Genomic DNA, 27,533 nt, shown 5'->3' on the forward strand with positions numbered 1-27,533 from the left:
TATGAATTATCTTTGAAAGACTGGGTCCTGAAAAAAGGGACGTTTCTTTTTTTGCTGAGTTTATGGAAACAGGAGTAATTAGTGACCAGTATCAGGATAAATAAATAGATACTAATGGTAATTTCAATGAATAAACAATGAACAGCAGCGTAGATGTGAGGGGGGGTGTGCGTGTTGGTGTAAGTGTGTGGCGTAATGAGTGTGTGTGAGAGTGTGTGTGTGTGTGTGTGTGTGTGTGTGTGTGAGGGTGAGTGTGTGTGTGTGTGTGTGTGTGTGTGTGTGTGTGTGTGTGTGTGTGTGTGTGTGTGTGTGTGTAGAGTGAGTAAGAGTGACAGTGAAGGTGTGTGTGTGTGTGTGTGTGTGTGTGTGTGTGTGTGTGTGTGTGTGTGTGTGTGTGTGTGTGTGTGTGTGTGTGTGTGTGTGAGGGTAGACTCCTGTGGATGGGTATAGAGTCCGTGTGAAAAGTCTATGGGGCAGGGAAAACCAGTATTTGTTAGCCATTTAATAGATTTATGGCCAGGGGATAGAAGCTGTTTACTAGTCTGTTTTTCTTAGCCTTGATGTGACGGTACCGCCTGACGGTCTGGAGAATGGACAACAGTACATCTCTGGTGGCTGGAGTATTTGGCAATTTGTGGGGCCTGTCTCAGACACCACCTGGCGTGTACTTTGAAAGTTAACAGACCACATTGAGGTTGAGCTTTACTGATGTGACGCTGTTGTGTGTGTGTCTGTGTGTGTGTAACAGAAGCAGCGAAAAGCCCTTTTAAACTCCATTCCGTTTATCATACTCTTCCAATACCAATCATTCCCTCACAAATACAGTATATTGTCCATATTCACATCCATACAAAGACACTTATAACTAACACTTTGATGTTAAGCTAGCCACTTCCTTCTACTTCCCCAGCACCAGTCAGTCTGGGAGAATGAATTCATTAATGTTATTATACAAGTACATTACAAAAAATGACTATGAAGTTGCAGTCAACCAAAATCAAAACATTCTGCTTCCAGGATAGTAAGGACAAAACTAGTCTGTAATCATGACTGAATGAATAAACGGATCATTCCATTCCACTCTGTCAGAGCCCCCTGTTCTTTAATCGGATCATTCCATTCCACTCTGTCAGAGCCTCCTGTTCTTTAAATGGATCATTCCATTCCACACTGTCAAACCCCCCAGGGAGCTTGAACTTGGAATGGTCCGTGGGTACATAAAGAATAATTATGTCAGATCAGTTGTTTTGGGATCTCATTAAGGACGGATAATAACATAACTGTATCTCTGAATATGTATATTTCCCCGTTGTCAGGTTTACATCCAAATGTTGTGGATCTTATAGAATTAAATTTGAAAACTATTTGTGAGAAGATGAAATGCAATCTTGGCTATCTAAATGAGAATATAATTTTTCATGAAAAGTTGATGTAGTCAGTAACCATGCCCACTTGAGCACAGACATTTTGCTAAACTTAATGGAACGCCCTTTTCCCCAAAGTGTTTAAAAGGACTCGCTGAAGAATTAACCTTTCTCGGGCAGTAGCTCCGCTAGCGGAACCCCTCGACAACATTCCGCTGAAAAGGCAGCGCGCGAAATTCAAAAATATCATTTTGAAATATGTAACTTTCACACATTAACAAGTCTAATGCAGCAAATGAAAGATAAACATCTTGTTAATCTACCCATCGTGTCCGATTTCAAAAATGCTTTACAACGAAAGCACAACATATGATTGTTAGCCAAGTCAAAAAAACACACAGCCATTTTTCCAGCCAAAGATAGGAGTCACAAAAAGCAGAAATAATCACTAACCTTTGATGATCTGCATCAGATGACACTCATAGGACATCATGTTACACAATACATGTATGTTTTGTTCGATAATGTGCATATTTATATCCAAAAATCTCAGTTTACATTGGCGCATTACGTGCAGTAATGTTTTGATTCCAAAACATCTGGTGATTTTGCAAAAAAATACTCATAATAAACATTACTAATAATACTATGCATATATTAGCATCTGGGACAGAGTAGGAGGCAGTTCACTCTGGGCACGCTAATTCATCCAAAAGTGAAAATGCTGCCCCCTATCCTAAAAGAGTTTTAACATATTAGACCAAAACATGCCAGGTTGCTGCCAGGAAGTGAAGTGGTTCCAGTACGTTACAAATGGTTTAAAACGACCAGAGAACGTTAGGACGGACGTCCACACACTGACCACTGCTTTTAATCAGGGCAAGGTGTCTGGTAACATGACTGAATACAAACAGTGCAGCTATTCCCTCCGCAAGGCTATCAAACAAGCTAAGCGCCAGTACAGAGACAAAGTAGAATCTCAATTCAACGGCTCAGACACAAGAGGTATGTGGCAGGGTCTACAGTCAATCACGGACTACAGGAAGAAACCCAGCCCAGTCACGGACCAGGATGTCTTGCTCCCAGGCAGACTAAATAACCTTTTGCCCGCTTTGAGGACAATACAGTGCCACTGACACGGCCTGCAACGGAAACATGCGGTCTCTCCTTCACTGCAGCCGAAGTGAGTAAGACATTTAAACGTGTTAACCCTCGCAAGGCTGCAGGCCCAGACGGCATCCCCAGCCGCGCCCTCAGAGCATGCGCAGACCAGCTGGCCGGTGTGTTTACGGACATATTCAATCAATCCCTATACCAGTCTGCTGTTCCCACATGCTTCAAGAGGGCCACCATTGTTCCTGTTCCCAAGAAAGCTAAGGTAACTGAGCTAAACGACTACCGCCCGTAGCACTCACATCCGTCATCATGAAGTGCTTTGAGAGACTAGTCAAGGACCATATCACCTCCACCCTACCTGACACCCTTGACCCACTCCAATTTGCTTACCGCCCAAATAGGTCCACAGACGATGCAATCTCAACCACACTGCACACTGCCCTAACCCATCTGGACAAGAGGAATACCTATGTGAGAATGCTGTTCATCGACTACAGCTCGGCATTCAACACCATAGTACCCTCCAAGCTCGTCATCAAGCTCGAGACCCTGGGTCTCGACCCCGCCCTGTGCAACTGGGTACTGGACTTCCTGACGGGCCGCCCCCAGGTGGTGAGGGTAGGCAACAACATCTCCTCCCCGCTGATCCTCAACACTGGGGCCCCACAAGGGTGCGTTCTGAGCCCTCTCCTGTACTCCCTGTTCACCCACGACTGCGTGGCCATGCACGCTCCAACTCAATCATCAAGTTTGCGGACAATACAACAGTGGTAGGCTTGATTACCAACAACGACGAGACGGCCTACAGGGAGGAGGTGAGGGCCCTCGGAGTGTGGTGTCAGGAAAACAACCTCACACTCAACGTCAACAAAACTAAGGAGATGATTGTGGACTTCAGGAAACAGCAGAGGGAACACCCCCTATCCACATCGATGGAACAGTAGTGGAGAGGGTAGCAAGTTTTAAGTTCCTCGGCATACACATCACAGACAAACTGAATTGGTCCACTCACACAGACAGCATCGTGAGGAAGGCGCAGCAGCGCCTCTTCAACCTCAGGAGGCTGAAGAAATTCGGCTTGTCACCAAAAGCACTCACAAACTTCTACAGATGCACAATCGAGAGCATCCTGGCGGGCTGTATCACCGCCTGGTATGGCAACTGCACCGCCCTCAACCGTAAGGCTCTCCAGAGGGTAGTGAGGTCTGCACAACGCATCACCGGGGGCAAACTACCTGCCCTCCAGGACACCTACACCACCCGATGCTACAGGAAGGCCATAAAGATCATCAAGGACATCAACCACCCGAGCCACTGCCTGTTCACCCCGCTGTCATCCAGAAGGCGAGGTCAGTACAGGTGCATCAAAGCTGGGACCGAGAGACTTAAAAACAGCTTCTATCTCAAGGCCATCAGACTGTTAAACAGCCACCACTAACATTGAGTGGCTACTGCCAACACACTGTCAATGACACTGACTCTACTCCAGCCACTTTAATCATGGGAATTGATGGGAAATGATGTAAATATATCACTAGCCACTTTAAACAATGCTACCTTATATAATGTTACTTACCCTACATTGTTCATCTCATATGCATACGTTGATACTGTACTCTATATCATCGACTGCATCCTTATGTAATACATGTATCACTAGCCACTTTAACTATGCCACTTGTTTTACATACTTATCTCATATGTATATACTGTACTCGATATCATCTACTGTATCTTGCCTATGCTGCTCTGTACCATCACTCATTCATATATCCTTATGTACATATTCTTTATCCCCTTACACTGTGTATAAGACAGTAGTTTTTTTTTGGAATTGTTAGTTAGATTACTTGCTTTTTATTACTGCATTGTCGGAACTAGAAGCACAAGCATTTCGCTACACTCGCATTAACATCTGCTAACCATGTGTATGTGACAAATAAAATTTGATTTGATTTGATTTGATTTGACTATGGTTAAGAAATGTAAATCTCCAGAGACCAGTACATTGACCAGAGAACGTTAGGACGTGCGTCCACACACTGACTATGGTTAAGAAATGTCAATCTCCAGAGACCAGTACATTGACCAGAGAACGTTAGGACGTACGTCCACACACTGACTATGGTTAAGAAATGTAAATCTCCAGAGACCAGTACATTGACCAGAGAACGTTAGGGACGTACGTCCACACACTGACTATGGTTAAGAAATGTAAATCTCCAGAGACCAGTACATTGACCAGAGAACGTTAGGATGTGCGTCCACACACTGACTATGGTTAAGAAATGTCAATCTCCAGAGACCAGTACATTGACCAGAGAACGTTAGGACGTACGTCCACACACTGACTATGGTTAAGAAATGTAAATCTCCAGAGACCAGTACATTGACCAGAGAACGTTAGGACGTGCGTCCACACACTGACTATGGTTAAGAAATGTCAATCTCCAGAGACCAGTACATTGACCAGAGAACGTTAGGACGTACGTCCACACACTGACTATGGTTAAGACATGTAAATCTCCAGAGACCAGTACATTGACCAGAGAACGTTAGGACGTCCACACACTGACTATGGTAAAGAAATGTACATCTCCATAGACCAGTACATTGACCAGAGAACGTTAGGACGTACGTCCACACACTGACTATGGTTAAGAAATGTAAATCTCCAGAGACCAGTACATTGACCAGAGAACGTTAGGACGTACGTCCACACACTGACTATGGTTAAGAAATGTAAATCTCCAGAGACCAGTACATTGACCAGAGAACGTTAGGACGTACGTCCACACACTGACTATGGTTAAGAAATGTAAATCTCCAGAGACCAGTACATTGACCAGAGAACGTTAGGACGTACGTCCACACACTGACTATGGTTAAGAAATGTAAATCTCCAGAGACCAGTACATTGACCAGAGAACGTTAGGACGTACGTCCACACACTGACTATGGTTAAGAAATGTAAATCTCCAGAGACCAGTACATTGACCAGAGAACGTTAGGATGTGCGTCCACACACTGACTATGGTTAAGAAATGTCAATCTCCAGAGACCAGTACATTGACCAGAGAACGTTAGGACGTACGTCCACACACTGACTATGGTTAAGAAATGTAAATCTCCAGAGACCAGTACATTGACCAGAGAACGTTAGGACGTGCGTCCACACACTGACTATGGTTAAGAAATGTCAATCTCCAGAGACCAGTACATTGACCAGAGAACGTTAGGACGTACGTCCACACACTGACTATGGTTAAGACATGTAAATCTCCAGAGACCAGTACATTGACCAGAGAACGTTAGGACGTCCACACACTGACTATGGTAAAGAAATGTACATCTCCATAGACCAGTACATTGACCAGAGAACGTTAGGACGTACGTCCACACACTGACTATGGTTAAGAAATGTAAATCTCCAGAGACCAGTACATTGACCAGAGAACGTTAGGACGTACGTCCACACACTGACTATGGTTAAGAAATGTAAATCTCCAGAGACCAGTACATTGACCAGAGAACGTTAGGACGTACGTCCACACACTGACTATGGTTAAGACATGTATATCTCCAGAGACCAGTACATTGACCAGAGAACGTTAGGACGTACGTCCACACACTGACTATGGTTAAGAAATGTAAATCTCCAGAGACCAGTACATTGACCAGAGAACGTTAGGACGTACGTCCACACACTGACTATGGTTAAGAAATGTAAATCTCCAGAGACCAGTACATTGACCAGAGAACGTTAGGACGTACGTCCACACACTGACTATGGTTAAGACATGTAAATCTCCAGAGACCAGTACATTGACCAGAGAACGTTAGGACGTACGTCCACACACTGACTATGCTTAAGAAATGTAAATCTCCAGAGACCAGTACATTGACCAGAGAACTTTAGGACGTCCACACACTGACTATGGTTAAGAAATGTACATCTCCAGAGACCAGTACATTGACCAGAGAACGTTAGGACGTACGTCCACACACTGACTATGGTTAAGAAATGTAAATCTCCAGAGACCAGTACATTGACCAGAGAACGTTAGGACGTACGTCCACACACTGACTATGGTTAAGAAATGTAAATCTCCAGAGACCAGTACATTGACCAGAGAACGTTAGGACGTACGTCCACACACTGACTATGGTTAAGAAATGTAAATCTCCAGAGACCAGTACATTGCCAGGTTGCTACGGGCATGTAAAATGGTTCTAGCTCTACATTAGATCAGCATGACCGACAGCGTGAGTTGAAAGGTACGGAACGGTTAGACTCCACCAGACCAGCATACGTGCAGCGCGAGCTGAATACGTCACAAATGGTCAGGAACTCTCGACGAGTGACGAAGACAAAGGCTACACATTCACAGTCTGCAGCTGTATATGTCAAATAGTTGAGTAAACTCGAACGAAGACGAGAGACAAAGAACAATTTCCTCTCACGACTCTATTCTAACAAACAAGCTACAGCTGCGACAGACTTTGACCTCTGGTGGACAAACCAGTCACTTCTGACCGAACTACTCCCTAAGACTAAACCAGCGATATCAACAGAGAGACAACAAAGACATACAAGCGTAAATATGTGTTTCTAAAATCGGAATGAGTGTTTTTTTAGGGTGCAAAGAATCCATAATTACGATGAATGTATTTTCCACATGTATGTACAATAAGCTCACTCTCTGTCTCTCCCACTCTGTCTTTCCCGCTCTTTATCAGTCCCCACCCCTTTCCATTGTCTACCAAACCAACATATTGGGTTAGTCCACCAGTGACTTTTCATTGCATCGTGTAGTAATCAATGCCTAAGCTATCCTGTTTGTGTGTTTATGTAATTCTGTGTGATTATTTAGTTAGTTAGTAAATAAATAACTAAGCCAAATTGTATCTCGCTGATTCATCTTTTATGCTAGGGTTCGTGCAGATATCCAAGAATTTTGCGACATTCAGAATGAGACTGAGAGAAGGTAACAATTAATTAATGACTGATTGATAGCTGAAATGTAAGAGATCTTTATATTTTTACGAGTTAATTTGGAAAAAAAGTAACTTATTAAATAAACTTTTTTCGTGGTGCCCCAAGATTTCTAATGAGTTAATTGTTACAGGATTAATTTAATCCTCATAATAATTCAACATATTTAATTGATTTGATAAAATAATCATCATCACATTGATGATAGTAAAGACACGACACAGGCAATACCAGTAGATACCAGGAGATGTCAGTTGATACCAGGAGATACCAGGAGATACCAATAGATACCCGGCGATACCTGGAGATAGCATGTAATACCAGTAGATACCAGGAGATACCAGGCGATACCAGTAGACACCAGACGATACCAGTAGATACCAGGCGATACAGGGAGATACCAGTAGATACCAGGCGATACCAGGAGATACCAGTAGATACCAGGAGATACCAGTAGATACCAGGCAATACCAGGAGATAGCATGAGATACCAGTAGACACCAGGAGATACCAGGAGATACCAGGCGATACCAGGAGATACTTACTTACTTACATACTGACTTTATTGTCCCCATGGGGAAAGTTTGTTGCAGTGTCATATACACATCTAAAGTGATGTTTAAATACAAAACAAAATTGACAATACAACTTTCATAACAGTTACGTACCAATAAAAATAATAATAAGAAGAAATAAGAAATAAATAAATAAAAAATGAAGAAAAGACTAGCCTGCTGGCCTTACGGAGTCGATAGGAACATTCGCCCGAGCTATTTAGGAGGGATATCACACCTGGCACAAATGATTGTCTCGTTCTGTTTTTCTAGCTGAGGGGAGCCCTATACCTGCGCCCAGAGGGAGTAGTTCAAAGTCCAGGTACAGGGGTGGCTTGGGTCTAAAATGATTTTGTGAGCCTTACAGAGGGCCCTGACCTTAAAGATCTCATCCAGGCCTGTCTGTTTGACTCCAAGTACCTTGCTTGCTGTGATAATAATCATTCTCAGCGTATTTCTCTGGCTGACAGTGGCATTGCCAAACCAACAAACAATACAAAAAGTTAAAATACTCTCAACAAAGGATTTGTAAAACAGAGTCAGTATAGTACAGTCTATATTAAAATAATTTAACTTTTTGAGAAAGTACAGTCTCTGTTGGCTCTTTTTGTAGATCAGGTCTGTACATTTACTCCACTGAAGCTTATTGTCCAAAAGGACACCCAGATATTTATATTCCTCTACAATCTCTATATTCTGACCTCTGATAGATGTTGCAGAGGCAGGTGTTGTACGCTTCCTGAAGTCCATGCACGTCTCTTTGGTCTTGTTGGTATTGAGGACCAAGTGTGATTCCTCACACCACTCTACAAAGTCATCTAGGACCGGGCCATGATGTTCCTCGTCATCATGCAACAGGCTGATCAAGGCAGTGTCATCAGTGAACTTAACGAGGTGTCTGTCAGTATGGGAACTAGTACAACTATTATTGTACAAAATGTACAGAAGTGGGGACAAAACACATCCATGAGGAGAGCCTGTGTTGGTATTGCGTATATCCGACACGTGGGGACCTATTTTGACTCACTGTGAGCATTGCTTCAGGAAGTCCAACAGCCACAAAACCAGCCTCCCATCTAAGGAGAAGTCCGGAATGAGTCTCTGAGCCAGAATGTAGGGCTGGATTGTGTTGAAGGCAGAAGGAAAGACAACAAACAGAACCCTGACATGGGATTTGACACTAGATGCCTGTAGACCATGTAAGTAAACCCTCTAGATGTCTATAGACCATGTTAATACCCCTCTAGATGTCTATAGACCATGTTAGTACCCCCTCTAGATGTCTATAGACCATGTTAATATCCCCTCTAGATGTCTATAGACCATGTTAGATGTCTATAGACCATGTTAATATCCCTCTAGATGTCTATAGACCATGTTAATATCCCCTCTAGATGTCTATAGACCATGTTAACCCCCTCTATCTATAGAACATGTTAATATCCCCTCTAGATGTCTATAGACCATGTTGAATATCCCCTCTAGATGTCTATAGACCATGTTAATATCCCCTCTAGATGTCTATAGACCATGTTAGTACCCCCTCTAGATGTCTATAGAACATGTTAATATCCCCTCTAGATGTCTATAGACCATGTTGACCATGTTAGATATCCCCCTCTAGATGTCTATAGACCATGTTAATACCCCCTAGATGTCTCTAGATGTCTATAGACCATGTTAATACCCCTTCTAGATGTCTATAGACCATGTTAATACCCCCTCTAGATGTCTATAGAACATGTTAATATCCCCTCTAGATGTCTATAGACCATGTTAGTACCCCCTCTAGATGTCTATAGACCATGTTAATATCCCCTCTAGATGTCTATAAACCATGTTAGTACCCCCTCTAGTTCTCTCACTGCACCCGCACGCCCGACTAGCATCACCACCCTGGTTGGTTCCGTCCTAGAATATGTGGACATCTATAAGTACCTTGTTGTCTGGCTAGACTGTAAACTCTCCTTCCAGACTCATATCAAACATCTCCAATCTAAAATCAAATCTAGAGTCGGCTTTCTATTCCGCAACAAAGCCTCCTTCACTCACGCCGCCAAACTTACCCTTGTAAAACTGACTATCCTACCGATCCTCGACTTCGGCGATGTCATCTAAAAAATAGCTTCCAACACTCTACTCAGCAAACTGGATGCAGTTTATCACAGTGCCATCAGTTTTGTTACTAAAGCACCTTATACCACCCACCACTGCGACCTGTATGCTCTAGTCGGCTGGCCCTCGCTACATATTCGTCGCCAGACCCACTGGCTCCAGGTCATCTACAAGTCCATGCTAGGTAAAGCTCCGCCTTATCTCAGTTCACTGGTCACGATGGCAACACCCACCCGTAGCACGCGCTCCAGCAGGTGCATCTCACTGATCATCCCTAAAGCCAACACCTCATTTGACCACCTTTCATTCCAGTTCTCTGCTGCCTGTGACTGGAATGAATTGCAAAAATCGCTGAAGTTGGAAACTTTTATCTCCCTCACCAACTTCAAACATCTGCTATCTGAGCAGCTAACCGATCGCTACAGCTGTACATAGTCTATCGGTAAATAGCCCACCCAATTTTTACCTACCTCATCCCCATACTGTTTTTATTTATTTACTTTTCTGCTCTTTTGCACACCAATATCTCTACTTGTACATGACCATCTGATCATTTATCACTCCAGTGTTAATCTGCAAAATTGTAACTATTCGCCTACCTCCTCATGCCTTTTGCACACAATGTATATAGACTCTCTTTTTTTCTACTGTGTTATTGACTTGTTAATTGTTTACTCCATGTGTAACTCTGTGTTGTCTGTTCACACTGCTATGCTTTATCTTGGCCAGGTCGCAGTTGCAAATGAGAACTTGTTCTCAACTAGCCTACCTGGTTAAATAAAGGTGTTCTCAACTAGCCTACCTGGGTAAATAAAGGTGTTCTCAACTAGCCTACCTGGTTAAATAAAGGTGTTCTCAACTAGCCTACCTGGTTAGATAAAGGTGTTCTCAACTAGCCTACCTGGTTAAATAAAGGTGTTCTCAATTAGCCTACCTGGTTAAATAAAGGTGTTCTCAACTAGCCTACCTGGTTAACTAGCCTACCTGGTTAAATAAAGGTGTTCTCAACTAGCCTACCTGGTTAAATAAAGGTGTTCTCAACTAGCCTACCTGGTTAAATAAAGGTGTTCTCAACTAGCCTACCTGGTTAAATAAAGGTGTTCTCAACTAGCCTACCTGGTTAAATAAAGGTGTTCTCAACTAGCCTACCTGGTTAAATAAAGGTGAAATAAAAAAATAAAATAAATAAAACTTGTCAGTCAGTCTACAGTGTCAGTTGAGCTGAGAATCTCATCTGAGAACCTTCCCAGAGTCAGTTAGACAGCTAGGCCTAGTCATCTGAGAGCCTTCCCAGAGTCAGTTAGACAGCTAGGCCTAGTCATCTGAGAGCCTTCCCAGAGTCAGTTAGACAGCTAGGCCTAGTCATCTGAGAGCCTTCCCAGAGTCAGTTAGACAGTTAGGCCTAGTCATCTGAGAGCCTTCCCAGAGTCAGTTAGACAGTTAGACCTACTCGTCTGAAAGTCTTCCCAGAGTCAGTTAGACAGTTAGGCCTGCTCAACTCAGAGCCTTCCCAGAGTCAATTAGACAGTTAGGCCAACTCATCTGAGAGCCTTCCCAGAGTATAAACATAGACAGTGTGTGTAGGAGAGACAGTAAGTCTCAGACAGTAATCCAGCTAGGTCCTACCTTGTCATAGTTCTCCTTGACCCAGCTTTTTACTGTCTTCAGGGCAATCTTAGTCGCAGGCTCCTTAGGGAAACCTGGAGCAGAGAGCCCTTCATGGTTGTGAGGTCTGGGGTCCGCTCACCAACCAAGACTTCACATAAATGGGACAAACACCAAATTGAGACTCTGCATGCAGAATTCTGCAAAAATATCCTCCGTGTACAACGTAGAACACCAAATAATGCATGCAGAGCAGAATTAGGCCGATACCCACTAATTATCAAAATCCAGAAAAGAGCCGTTAAATTCTACAACCACCTAAAAGGAAGCGATTCCCAAACCTTCCATAACAAATCCATCACCTACAGAGAGATGAACCTGGAGAAGAGTCCCCTAAGCAAGCTGGTCCTGGGGCTCTGTTCACAAACACAAACACACCCCACAGAGCCCCAGGACAACAGCACAATTAGACACAACCAAATCATGAGAAAACAAAATGATAATTACTTGACACATTGGAAAGAATTAACAAAAAAACAGAGAAAACTAAAATGCTATTTGGCCTTAAACAGAGAGTACACAGTGTCAGAATACCTGACCACTTCGCCCTGGAAGTGAACATACTTTACGACTAGCTCCACCTATTCAAGGCAGCAGTGCCCATCTTCGCCGGGACCCGAAAGGACATCACTCTCAAATGCTCAACACTTCACACAGGAGAAACAGATCAGTAGACACCCCTTCCAGGCCTGCAGGACCCCCCCCCACCCGGACCTACACATAGAGGACCTGCATCCAGACCACAACACCACCAGCCACATCCACACCCCCACCCCAACCAATCAACACCCCCAAGTCAACCATGCCCACACCCCATTTAGGCCCCCTCAGATCAGATGTATGCTCCTCCTGCCCACACTATACCCCCCACTCCCGCAAAGAGGGCCTCAACATGGAAGTCACACAAACGCCCAGGCCGTGAGCAGGCAAAAAGGCCCAACCCCCACTCTTACACTAGCCCAAGCCAATAAAATGTACCAGATGCTCAGCAGGCTCTGCTCACACTTACTGACCTGAGGCTAAACCACACGACCAACGACATTGGACACTTTATGGAACACAAAGTCTTCACTATTACATCCTGGAATATCCAAGACCTGAGGTCATCTGCCTTTGGCCTAAAGAGCAGGAATCTGTACTTCATCAAAGAAATCAGAAATACAGACATTGTCATCCTACAAGAAACATGGTATAGAGGAGACAGACCCACTGGTTGCCCTCTAGGTTACAGAGAGCTGGTGGTCCCATCCACCAAACTACCAGGTGTGAAACATGGTATAGAGGAGACGGACCCTGGTTGCCCTCTAGGTTACAGAGAGCTGGTAGTCCCATCCACTACACTACCAGGTGGGTGGTATAGAGGAGACGGACCCACTGGTTGCCCTCTAGGTTACAGAGAGCTGGTAGTCCCATCCAACACACTACCAGGTGGGTGGTAAATAGGAGATGGACCGACTGGTTTCCCTCTAGGTTACAGAGAGCTGGTAGTCCCATCCACCAAACTACCAGGTGTGAAACCTGGTATAGAGGAGATGGACCCACTGGTTGCCCTCTAGGTTACAGAGAGCTGGTAGTCCCATCCACCACACTACCAGGTGGGTGGTATAGAGGAGATGGACCCACTGGTTGCCCTCTAGGTTACAGAGAGCTGGTAGTCTCATCCACCACACTACCAGGTGGGTGGTATAGAGGAGATGGACCCACTGGTTGCCCTCTAGGTTACAGAGAGCTGGTAGTCTCATCCACCACACTACCAGGTGGGTGGTATAGAGGAGATGGACCCACTGGTTGCCCTCTAGGTTACAGAGAGCTGGTAGTCTCATCCACCACACTACCAGGTGGGTGGTATAGAGGAGATGGACCCACTGGTTGCCCTCTAGGTTACAGAGAGCTGGTAGTCTCATCCACCAAACTACCAGGTGTGAAACAGGGAAGGGACTCAGGGGGTATGCTAATTTGTTATAGAGCAGACCTTAGTCACTCTATTAAATTGATCAAAATAGGAACATTTTACATTTGGCTAGAAATTCAAAAGGGATTTTATCAGAGAAAAATGTCCTCCTGTGTGCAACCTATATCCCCCCACTAGAAACCCCATACTTTAATGAAGACAGCTTCTCCATCCTGGAGGGGGAAATGAATAATTTCTAAGAAAAAAAACAGAGCACACTAGAATGCTATTTGGCCCTAAACAGAGAGTACACAGTGGCACACCTTACCACTTTGACTGACTGAAACTAAAGGAAAGCTTTGACTATGTACAGACTCAGTGAGCATAGCCTTGCTATTGAGAAAGGCCGCCATAGGCAGACATGGCTCTCAAGAGAAGACAGGCTATGTGCTCACTGCCCACAAAATGAGGTGGAAACTGAGCTGCACTTCCTTAACCTCCTACCCAATGTATGGCCATATTAGAGATACACATTTCCCTCAGATTACACAGATCCACAAAGACTTCGAAAACAAATGACATTTTGCTAAACTCCAATATCTACTGGGTGAAATACCACAGTGTGCCATCACAGCAGTAAGATTTGTAAAAACAACCCATATTTATTATCCCTTTTGTAATCTAACCATTTGCACATTGTTACAATCCATGTATACATAAATAATGACCTTTTGTAGCTTCTGTGAGTGTAAAGTTTATTGTTCATTTTTATTGTTTAAAAGAGACAGACAGAGAGGAAGTGAGAGGGAGAGGGAGAGGGGGAAAGAGAGAGGGAGAGAGGAGAGGAGAGAGAAGAGAGAGAGGGAGAGAGAGCGAGAGAGAGAGAGAGAGAGAGAGGAGAGGGAGGGAGGGAGAGAGAGACAGGGAGAGAGAGGAGAGAGAGAGACGAGAGAGAGAGAGAGAGAGAGAGAGAGAGAAGGGAGGGAGAGAGACAGAGAGAGAGACAGAGACAGAAAGTGACAGAGAGAAAGTGACAGAGAGAGAGAGAGAGAGACAGAGAGAGAGTGAGACAGAGAGGGAGAGAGAGATTGAGAGACAGAGAGAGAGAGACAGAGAGAGATACCATATTTCTTTATCTCAAGCCTGCGTGTGCATGTGTGTGTGTTTTTGATTAGCGTGTGTGTGTGTGTGTGTGTGTGTGTGTGTGTGTGTGTGTGTGTGTGTGTGTGTGTGTGTGTGTGTGTGTGTACCTGGTGCTGAATCTACAGTAACTAAGGTCTTATTAATCACCCAGGCTATGCCAACACAGGAACAGCAACCTCTGTGTTAACACAATGTATCGATCCAGGCACAAATAGCTGGAGAATGGTATAATGCTTAAAAAGACAAGGGAGGGTTGGACACAGGGAGGGAGGAATGCTGATTGTTAGAAATTCTGATGGTGTGTGTATTTGTGTATTTGTGTGTGTGTGTGTGTGTGTGTATATGTGTGTGTACGTGCATGTGTGTATGTGTATGTGTGTGCATGTGTGTGTATGTGTATGTGTGTGTGTGTGTGTGTGTGTGTGTGTGTGTGTGTGTGTGTGTGTGTGTGTGTGTGTGTGTGTGTGTGTGTGTGTGTGTGTGTGTGTGTGTGTGTGTGTGTGTGTGTGTGTGTGTGTGTGTGTGTGTGTGTGTGTGTGTGTGACCAGGCCACTACTCTGAGTCAGCCATTTGACAAAAGCAACAACAGAAAACATGTGATGGAATCAGATGAGGAAGAAGTCACTCTGGGATATCAATGTCAAATTCTAAAGGACTGTTGATTCTAGTAAGATTGTCTGGTAGTAGACTGGCGAAGCAATCCTTACTCAGCTGGTAACTTTGACCAGGCATAATAGAGTCACAGCCATTACTAAAGGACCAATGACAGCCTGTTATAGCAACCTGGTCTGACAAGCCTTGTGTCACATCTGCTGCCATGGAGCCATGAAACCTGTTGACAGAGGAGCTGACAATGTCTGACCCTCAACACACAGGTCCAAACCTCCTACCCTGAACACACAGGTCCAAACCTCCTACCTTCAACAGCAGGTCCAAACGTCCTACCTTCAACAGCAGGTCCAAACCTCCTACCTTCAACAGCAGGTCCAAACCTCCTACCTTCAACAGCAGATCCAAACCTCCTACAACAGGTCCAAACCTCCTACCTTCAACAGCAGATCCAAACCTCCTACCTTCAACAGCAGATCCAAACCTCCTACCTTCAACAGCAGATCCAAACCTCCTACCTTCAACAGCAGATCCAAACCTCCTACCTTCAACAGCAGGTCCAAACCTCTTACCTTCAACAGCAGGTCCAAACCTCCTACCTTCAACAGCAGGTTCAAACCTCTTACCTTCAACAGCAGGTCCAAACCTCTTACCTTCAACAGTAGGTCCAAACCTCCTACCCTCAACACACAGGTCCAATCCTCACCTTCAACAGCAGGTCCAAACCTCCTACCTTCAACAGCAGGTCCAAACCTCTTACTTTCAACAGCAGGTCACAATAACAGAACTGACCTATTACCTCTAGCAAATAAAGGAAGCATCAATCTTGATCAATCTCTCAATCTTGACCTTTGACACTGACAGAGGTAGAAGAGTGGGTGTGCAGAGAAACTAACATCTACGTCTTGTCATGACGTTGGCCTGGGGGATAGGTTTATGACAGTCATAAATACCTCTTCCTCCCTTTTTCCTCTCTCTACCCTACTGAGATTACATTTTCAAACCCCCTGGTTAACATAGAGAATCTAGGAACATCAATAGGTGGGGGAACTATATTCTGGTAATCCGACCAATTTAACATATGCGGTGGTACTTAATGAATATGATGTCAGTTCGGTTGTCATCTGAGACATTCACATCAATGATAAGATGACATAAACTCTACAGTGGAAAGTCTACACATCAGAGTTATCGGATTCACATGGAATTGTTGGTCAATTTAAATGTTTGAATATGAAATTATTTGTGATGGGATGAAATGTGATTTTAGCTTCTAAAATGTGAGATGTGCGTTTTCTTAAGATAGGGCTGCTAACTCAGTGGCCCGCCCACGTGAAGAGACAGAGGTTGTAAACTATGACACACACCCCTTTTCGCCCTTCCTATATAAAGCCTTGACGTCAACATAACTTCCTGTTCCGGGGATGTAGGACGACGGTCCTATATCAGAATGGTTCAGATAATAACACAACGAAGCATCAGCGTGAGCTTTGGATGCGAATGGTATGAACTTTGAACTCTTATCCACTACAGAAGTGATACCTCGTAGCCGTTGAGTTAGCAACAGCAGCTGCAAACGAGGGTTAGGAAGGAATAGACAGACTATCCCGTCTACCACACAATGACGTTACTACAACGTATCCAATTGACCACCAGAGACATTCTTCAAAGGACAAAGGACTCGGTTTGGCAACACGGCCTTCCATCTACCACCAATCTACTAAAGCGCAGCTCAGAGTAAAAATTTATTGCATTTTCCTTTTCCAAATCGGTGGTCATTTAGAATGCATAAGATACTGTATTTACGATAGTACAGCTTCTTCCCTTTGTTCCTCAGTCTACCCGCTCTTTCACTCAAACCCCAGCCCCTTTTCTTTTGTGTAACAATCGGTCACATCGGTTCTGCCCGCTAGGGACGTCTTCCTTTATGACGTAATTTGTAATCAAGTTATGATTTAATTATGTGTATGTGTAATTCAACTTGTTAGCCAGGGTTCGTGAACATAACCAAGAATTTACAACTTTCAGATGAGACTGAATTAAGATGATGATTAATATTGACTGCTATTGATGTGAAATAGTACTAGACCTTTATTAAGAATTTATTCGGAAGATAACATTTCGTGGTGCCCCGACTCTCTAGTTAATTACATTTACATTAGCTCAATCAGCATTAAATACAGAGAAAGGATTTTATAGAACAGTCATATCACTTAATCCGGCATAGCCAAAGACACCACAATCTTCTGTCATGATATTGATCTGCTGTCATGATGTACATCTGCTGTCATGATATACATCTGCTGTCATGATATACATCTGCTGTCATGATATACATCTGCTGTCATGATATACATCTGCTGTCATGATATACATCTGCTGTCATGATATACATCTGCTGTCATGATATACATCTGATGTCATGATTTACATCTGATGTCATTATTTACATCTGTTGTCATGATATTCATCTGATGTCATGATTTACATCTGTTGTCATGATATTCATCTCCTGTCATGATCTTTCTCTATTTATTTATTTTTCCTCTCTCTTATATCTCCCCTCTCCCCATCTTACATTGTCTCTTTCCCTCTCTCCTTCATTCTTCCTTCCGCCTTCAGTCGCCCCCCTCCCTCCCTCCCTCTCTCCCTCCCTCCATCCCCATTCACTCTGTCTCTCCATCTTTGGCCGTACCGCTCACTTCTGCTTAGTAGCAGGGGACGGCTGAAGTGTTGCTAAACCCAGCGCTGAGCTCCCCTCTCTAAAACTCTCGGTCCTGGGAGAGGGGATGAGGAGGCAGACGGGAGGATGGGAATGTGAGCTGAATATTTGCAGGTCTGAGAGGTTTCATTCTGTCTGTCTGTCAGTAGGGACTAAACCACTTGCTAACAACTCTATATTCTGAAGGCTTCCAATGCCTTTCAAATATCATCTAATTCAGTTAATGTGTAATTTAAACACAGATACATGTGTTATTGATATCACATATCAGCTGTTTTCCCCTCTTCTGACGACCCAATTCCCCTTACGCAACTGTCACGCGTAACCACAGATTCACGCGCCCAAGCACTCTCACAAACACACAAACGCACGCACACACACGCACACACACACACACACACACACACACACACACACACACACACACACACACACACACACACACACACATACACACACACACACACACACACACACACACACACACACACACACATACACATACACACACATGCACACACATACACATGCACACACACACACACACACACACACACACACACACACACACACACACCAGAGAGAGAGAGAGAGAGAAGAGAGAGAGAGAGAGAGAGAGCGAGAGAGAGAGAGAGAGAGAGAGAGAGAGGGAGGGGTGTAGAGGGAGGGAGAGAGAGAGAGACAGAGACAGAGAGACAGAGAGAGAGGGGAGTCGAGAGAGAGACAGAGAGAGAGAGAGAGAGAGAGAGAGAGAGAGAGAGAGAGAGAGAGAGAGAGAAAGCTAACAGGACTGCGGTGGGATATAAACAGCAGCTTGTGAAGCGCACACAAATGGAGGGGTGTCAGGTGAGTACACAAATAAATAAATAATGATATATTTATATACAGTATAATAATAAATCATTAATGTTGTATGTGGCAGGAGGCCCCATATGTCTCTTCTCCTCTCCTTTTTTTTTGTTGTGGTGTTATTAAGAAGCATGATATCTTCAGGTGTGCTGACCAAAAAATAACTAGTATATTTAATATAGTTAGAGCACAGTTTATACAAGTGCAGTATAGATTTGAACTATTAATCATATAGCATGGGGCTGAGAGAGAGAGATGGAGATGGAAAGAGAGAGGAGAGAGAGAGAGAGAGAGAGATGGAGATGGAGATGGAGAGAGAGAGAGAGAGAGAGATGAGAGAGGAGAGATGGAGAGAGAGAGATGGAGAGATGGAGATGGAGAGAGAGAGAGAGAGAGAGAGTGGAGAGAGAGAGATGGAGAGATGGGGAGAGAGAGAGCATAGAGATGAGGGAGAGACAGAGAGAGAATAGAGAGAGGGAGAGAGAGAGAGAGAGAGAGCATAGAGATGGGGAGAGAGACAGAGAGAGAGAATAGAGAGAGGGAGAGACAGAGAGAGAGAGAGCGAACGATCAAGATTGGGCGAGAGAAAGAGATAGATAAGTCAAAAGAGAGAGAGTGTGAGAGTGAGAGACAGAAAAGAGAGATGGAGAGTGTGGTCAGGAAGGCTTGGAGCGGAACTCTGGCTGGTAGACAGCAGGACGGCACCAAATCACGCACGCACGCACACACACACACACACACACACACAAGCACGGCCAAGGTCAACAGTAGCAGTGCACCCTCCCTCACAACTACTCCCCTGCCTCCCCCTCCTCACAACAACTCCCCCTACCCCCTCCTCACAACTACTCCCCCTACCTCCCCCTCACAACTACTCCCTACCTCCCCCTCACAACTACCTCCCCACTACCTCCCCTCCCCCAACTACTCTCCTGCCTCCCCTCATCACAACTACTCCCCCTCCTCACAACAACTCCCCCCTGACCGCCCCTGCCTTCCCTCCCCTCTCCATCTTTCAGCCTGATCCAACCTGTTTATGTGGTCCAAACAGACACACCAATAAAATGTCCCCCTCCCTTCCTCCCGTCCTCCATCACACCTTATTTCTCTCCACTGCCAGCTGAGCTCTCCACAGATCCACAGATTGTGTTATGCTACAGTCGTTTCTTTTTTTACATAACTAGCCCCATTCAAAATGGCTAACCAATCACAACGGTTGAAATGACAAGCTGTTCAAGCCTCCATACACAATGTGTGAAGTTTATTTACAAGTTGTAATAAAGAGTTTATTTGATTTATTATTTATTATTTCAATTGCTTCATTGGCATGACGTAACAGTGTACATATTGCCAAAGCATACTTAGGAAATGATTAATGAACAACAGGTTATGAGTTTAGGTGAGGTAAACCTCCCACCCTCCCTTTCTGAGAACAGCAAAAACAAACATGACCCCAGTCAGCTTAATTCACCTCAGTTCATCTACAAACACATAAGCCTATTAGCTATACAGTTGTAATGTTATACCCATGAAAGGGGGGAAATGATTCACACTGACACGTAGCATCAGTGACGGTTCAGTCAGTTCTAAAAAACTCTTTACATAGATATCTCTTTTCTCAAATGACATAGCATTCACTTTTGTATTGCAAGGCATTACTAATCAAGATCCGACACAAACAGTACACAGATGATTGTACGATCACGTTCACATGAATTATTAGTGTTTATATCAGTGATGAAGTGGTAAAACAAGGTGGGTAATGGGTAAATTATAAACTCCAGTGGGCGATGGTTTGGTGGTGGTCTAACATAAATACATGTTGTGTTTTCGCTGTAAAATATTTTACAAATCTGACATGATGGGTAGATGAACAAGGTGTTTATCTTTCATTTGAGGTATTGGACTTGTTAAGAAATTTCCCTGATGTTGAATCCCGCCACAGGAACAGCAGCCATATTAACTTGTGTGTGAAAGTTAATAGAATAGGGAGAATCACCTCAGGATTACAACCTACAGTATATTGCAGAGAAAAACCTTCTTCCGAAATCGGCATACTACTAGACCTACTAGAGAAAGATGAGAAAGATGAGAGAGAGAGAGAGAGAGAGAGAGAGAGAAACATGGGTTGGAGAGGGAGAGTATGCAAAATATAAGGAGAAAGAGAGAGAGAAAGAGATGGACAAAGATAGGTAGAAAGAGTTAGAGTTTTCAAAGTAGCTAAAGATTTTGTCCTCTGTGTCAGGAATGAAGAAGTATTTTAACATCAGGTTTATCATCCGTAGCGAAGGAGTGTTGAGTATAAAGCACATTGTGTTACTCTGTTAAATGGCCTAGAAGTCTTCCCTGGTCCCTGAGTATAGGGCTGCATCACAAATAGTACCCTATTCCCTTTGTAGAGCACTACTCCCATAGGAGAGACAGTAGACAGTAGGTAGTAGACAGTTGACAGTAGACAGTAGGTGGTAGACAGTAGACAGTAGACAGTAGACAGTAGACAGTAGGTGGTAGACAGTAGACAGTAGACAGTAGACAGTAGGTGGTAGACAGTAGACAGTAGACAGTAGGTGGTAGACAGTTGACAGTAGGTAGTAGACAGTAGACAGTAGGTGGTAGACAGTAGACAGTAGACAGTAGACAGTAGGTGGTAGAGGTGGTAGACAGTAGACAGTAGACAGTAGACAGTAGGTGGTAGACAGTAGACAGTAGACAGTAGGTGGTAGACAGTAGACAGTAGACAGTAGGTGGTAGACAGTAGACAGTAGACAGTAGACAGTAGACAGTAGGTGGTAGACAGTAGACAGTAGACAGTAGACAGTAGGTGGTAGACAGTAGACAGTAGGTAGTAGGTGGTAGACAGTAGACAGTAGGCAGTAGACAGTAGACAGTAGGTGGTAGACAGTAGACAGTAGACAGTAGAAGATAGATAGTAGGTAGTCGACAGTAGACAGTAGACAGTAGGTAGTAGACAGTAGACAGTAGGTGGTAGACAGTAGGTAGTAGACAGTAGGTAGTAGACAGTAGGTAGTAGACAGTAGACAGTAGATAGTAGACTGTAGATGGTAGACAGTAGACAGTAGGTAGTAGGTGGTAGATGGTAGGTAGTAGACAGTAGACAGTAGGTGGTAGACAGTAGACAGTATACAGTAGGCAGTAGATAGTAGGTGGTATACAGTAGACAGTAGATAGTAGACAGTAGACAGTAGAAAGTAGACAGTAGGTGGTAGACAGTAGGTAGTTGACAGTAGACAGTAGACAGTAGGTGGTAGACAGTAGACAGTAGGTAGTAGTTATTAGGTGGTAGAAAGTAGACTGTAGACAGTAGACGGTAGACAGTAGGTAGTAGGTGGTAGACAGTAGAAAGTAGACAGTAGGTAGTAGACAGTAGACATTAAACAGTAGGTTGTAGACAGTAGTCAGTAGGTGGTAGACAGTAGACAGTAGGTGGTAGACAGTAGACAGTAGGTGGTAGACAGTAGACAGTAGGAAGTAGACAGTAGACAGTAGTTGGTAGACAGTAGACAGTAGACGGTAAGTAGTAGACAGTAGACAGTAGGTAATAGACAGTAGACTGTAGGTGGTAGACAGTAGACAGTAGACAGTAGGTGGTAGACAGTAGACAATAGGTAATAGACAGTAGACAGTAGGTAGTAGAAAGTAGACAGTAGGTGGTAGACAGTAGACAGTAGCTGGTAGACCATAGACAGTAGACAGTAGGTAGTAGACAGTAGGTGGTACACAGTAGACAGTAGGTTGTAGACAGTAGGTAGTAAACAGTAGACAGTAGGTAGTAGAAAGTAGACAGTAGGTGGTAGACAGTAGACAGTAGATGGAGACAGTAGACAGTAGGTTGTAGACAGTAGGTAGTAGACAGTAGACAGTAGGAGTAGAAAGTAGACAGTAGACAGTAGGTGGTAGACAGTAGACAGTAGGTGGTAGATAGTAGACAGTAGACAGTAGACGGTAGACAGTAGACAGTAAGTAGTAGACAGTAGACAGTAGACAGTAGGTAGTAGACAGTAGACAGTAGGTAGTAGAAAGTAGACAGTAGACAGTAGGTGGTAGACAGTAGACAGTAGGTAGTATACAGTAGACAGTAGGTAGTAGACAGTAGACAGTAGACGGTAGACAGTAGACAGTAGGTAGTAGACAGTAGGTGGTAGACAGTAGGTGGTAGACAGTAGACAGTAGGTTGTAGACAGTAGGTAGTAGACAGTAGACAGTAGGAGTAGAAAGTAGACAGTAGACAGTAGGTAGTAGACAGTAGACAGTAGGTAGTAGAAAGTAGACAGTAGAAAGTAGACAGTACTTGGTAGACAGTAGACAGTAGGTAGTATACAGTAGACAGTAGGTAGTAGACAGTAGACAGTAGACAGTAGGTGGTAGACAGTAGACAGTAGGTAGTAGACAGTAGGTAGTAGACAGTAGGTAGTAGACAGTAGGTAGTAGACAGTAGACAGTAGGTGGTAGACAGTAGACAGTAGGTAGTAGACAGTGGACAGCAGGTGGTAGACATTAGACAGTAGGTAGTAGACAGTAGACAGTAGGTAGTAGACAGTAGACAGTAGACAGTAGGTAGTAGACAGTAGACAGTAGGTAGTAGACAGTAGACAGTAGGTAGTAGACAGTAGACAGTAGGTAGTAGACAGTAGACAGTAGGTAGTAGACAGTAGACTGTAGGTAGTAGACAGTAGACAGCAGGTGGTAGACAGTAGACAATAGGTAGGTAGTAGACAGTAGACAGTAGGTAGTAGACAGTAGACAATAGGTAGGTAGTAGACAGTAGACAGCAGGTGGTAGACAGTAGACAGTAGGTAGTAGAAAGTAGACAGTAGACAGTAGACAGTAGACGGTAGACAGTAGACAGTAAGTAGTAGACAGTAGACAGTAGACAGTAGGTAGTAGACAGTAGACAGTAGGTAGTAGACAGTAGGTGGTAGACAGTAGGTGGTAGACAGTAGGCAGTAGGTAGTAGACAGTAGACAGTATGTAGTAGAAAGTAGACAGTAGACAGTAGACAATAGGTAGGTAGTAGACAGTAGGTAGTAGACAGTAGGTAGTAAACAGTAGACAGTAGGTAGTAGACTTTAGACAGCAGACAGTAGGTAGTAGACAGTAGGTAGTAGACAGTAGGTAGTAGACAGTAGACAGTAGGTAGTAGAAAGTAGACAGTAGACAGTAGACGGTAGACAGTAGACAGTAAGTAGTAGACAGTAGACAGTAGGTAGTAGACAGTAGACAGTAAGTAGTAGACAGTAGGTGGTAGATAGTAGGTGGTAGACAGTAGACAGTAGGTAGTAGACAGTAGACAGTATGTAGTAGAAAGTAGACAGTAGACAGTAGACAGTACTTGGTAGACAGTAGACAGTAAGTAGTAGACAGTAGACAGTAGACAGTAGGTGGTAGACAGTAGACAGTAGGTAGTAGACAGTAGGTAGTAGACAGTAGGTAGTAGACAGTAGGTAGTAGACAGTAGACAGTAGGTGGTAGACAGTAGACAGTAGGTAGTAGACAGTAGACAGTAGGTAGTAGACAGTAGACAGTAGACAGTAGGTAGTAGACAGTAGACAGTAGGTAGTAGAAAGTAGACAGTAGACAGTAGACGGTAGACAGTAGACAGTAAGTAGTAGACAGTAGACAGTAGGTAGTAGACAGTAGACAGTAAGTAGTAGACAGTAGGTGGTAGATAGTAGGTGGTAGACAGTAGACAGTAGGTAGTAGACAGTAGACAGTAGGTAGTAGAAAGTAGACAGTAGACAGTAGACAGTACTTGGTAGACAGTAGACAGTAGGTAGTATACAGTAGACAGTAGGTAGTAGACAGTAGACAGTAGACAGTAGACAGTAGACAGTAGGTAGTAGACAGTAGACAGTAGACAGTAGGTGGTAGACAGTAGACAGCAGGTAGTAGACAGTAGGTAGTAGACAGTAGACAGTAGGTGGTAGACAGTAGACAGTAGGTAGTAGACTTTAGACAGTAGACAGTAGGTAGTAGACAGTAGACAGTAGGTAGTAGACAGTGGACAGCAGGTGGTAGACAGTAGACAGTAGGTAGTAGACAGTAGACAGTAGGTAGTAGACAGTAGACAGTAGGTAGTAGACAGTAGGTAGTAGACAGTAGACAGTAGACAGTAGGTAGTAGACTTTAGACAGTAGACAGTAGGTAGTAGACAGTAGACAATAGGTAGGTAGTAGACAGTAGACAATAGGTAGGTAGTAGACAGAAGACAGTAGGTAGTAGACAGTAGACAATAGGTAGGTAGTAGACAGTAGACAGCAGGTGGTAGACAGTAGACAGTAGGTAGTAGAAAGTAGACAGTAGACAGTAGACAGTAGACAGTAGACGGTAGACAGTAGACAGTAAGTAGTAGACAGTAGACAGTAGACAGTAGGTAGTAGACAGTAGGTGGTAGACAGTAGGTGGTAGACAGTAGACAGTAGGTAGTAGACAGTAGACAGTATGTAGTAGAAAGTAGACAGTAGACAGTAGACAATAGGTAGGTAGTAGACAGTAGGTAGTAGACAGTAGGTAGTAGACAGTAGACAGTAGGTAGTACACTTTAGACAGTAGACAGTAGGTAGTAGACAGTAGGTAGTAGACAGTAGACAGTAGGTAGTAGACAGTAGACAGTAGACAGTAGACAGTAGACAGTAGGTAGTAGACAGTAGACAGTAGGTAGTAGACAGTAGACAGTAGACAGTAGGTAGTAGACAGTAGACAGTAGACAGTAGACAGTAGGTAGTAGACAGTAGGTAGTAGACAGTAGACAGTAGGTAGTAGACAGTAGAAAGTAGGTAGTAGACAGTAGACAGTAGGTAGTAGACTGTAGACAATAGGTAGGTAGTAGACAGTAGACAATAGGTAGGTAGTAGACAGTAGACAGTAGGTAGTAGACAGTAGGTGGTAGACAGTAGGTGGTAGACAGTAGACAGTAGGTAGTAGATAGTAGACAGTAGGTAGTAGAAAGTAGACAGTAGACAGTAGACAGTACTTGGTAGACAGTAGACAGTAGGTAGTATACAGTAGACAGTAGGTAGTAGACAGTAGACAGTAGACAGTAGGTGGTAGACAGTAGACGGTAGACAGTAGACAGTAAGTAGTAGACAGTAGACAGTAGACAGTAGGTAGTAGACAGTAGACAGTAGGTAGTAGACAGTAGGTGGTAGACAGTAGGTGGTAGACAGTAGACAGTAGGTAGTAGACAGTAGACAGTATGTAGTAGAAAGTAGACAGTAGACAGTAGACAATAGGTAGGTAGTAGACAGTAGGTAGTAGACAGTAGGTAGTAGACAGTAGACAGTAGGTAGTAGACAGTAGGTAGTAGACAGAAGGTAGTAGACAGTAGACAGTAGGTAGTAGAAAGTAGAAAGTAGGTAGTAGACAGTAGACAGTAGGTAGTAGACTGTAGACAATAGGTAGGTAGTAGACAGTAGACAATAGGTAGGTAGTAGACAGTAGACAGTAGGTAGTAGACAGTAGGTGGTAGACAGTAGGTGGTAGACAGTAGACAGTAGGTAGTAGACAGTAGACAGTAGGTAGTAGAAAGTAGACAGTAGACAGTAGACAGTACTTGGTAGACAGTAGACAGTAGGTAGTATACAGTAGACAGTAGGTAGTAGACAGTAGACAGTAGGTGGTAGACAGTAGACAGTAGGTAGTAGACAGTAGACAGTAGGTAGTAGACAGTAGACAGTAGGTAGTAGACAGTAGAAAGTAGGTAGTAGACAGTAGACAGTAGGTAGTAGACTGTAGACAATAGGTAGGTAGTAGACAGTAGACAATAGGTAGGTAGTAGACAGTAGACAGTAGGTAGTAGACAGTAGGTGGTAGACAGTAGGTGGTAGACAGTAGACAGTAGGTAGTAGACAGTAGACAGTAGGTAGTAGAAAGTAGACAGTAGACAGTAGACAGTACTTGGTAGACAGTAGACAGTAGGTAGTATACAGTAGACAGTAGGTAGTAGACAGTAGACAGTAGACAGTAGGTGGTAGACAGTAGACGGTAGGTAGTAGACAGTAGGTGGTAGACAGTAGGTGGTAGACAGTAGACAGTAGGTAGTAGACAGTAGACAGTATGTAGTAGAAAGTAGACAGTAGACAGTAGACAGTAGGTAGTAGACAGTAGACAGTAGGTAGTAGACTTTAGACAGTAGACAGTAGGTAGCAGAAAGTAGACAGTAGACAGTAGACAGTAGACAGTAGGTAGTAGACAGTAGACAGTAGACAGTAGGTGGTAGACAGTAGACAGTAGGTAGTAGACAGTAGACAGTAGGTAGTAGACTTTAGACAGTAGACAGTAGGTAGTAGACAGTAGGTAGTAGACAGTAGGTAGTAGACAGTAGACAGTAGGTAGTAGAAAGTAGACAGTAGACAGTAGACAGTAGACGGTAGACAGTAGACAGTAAGTAGTAGACAGTAGACAGTAGGCAGTAGACAGTAGACAGTAAGTAGTAGACAGTAGGTGGTAGACAGTAGACAGTAGGTGGTAGACAGTAGACAGTAGGTAGTAG

Source organism: Oncorhynchus tshawytscha, linkage group LG25, assembly GCF_018296145.1.
Source record: "Oncorhynchus tshawytscha isolate Ot180627B linkage group LG25, Otsh_v2.0, whole genome shotgun sequence".
Classification (NCBI taxonomy): domain Eukaryota; kingdom Metazoa; phylum Chordata; class Actinopteri; order Salmoniformes; family Salmonidae; genus Oncorhynchus; species Oncorhynchus tshawytscha.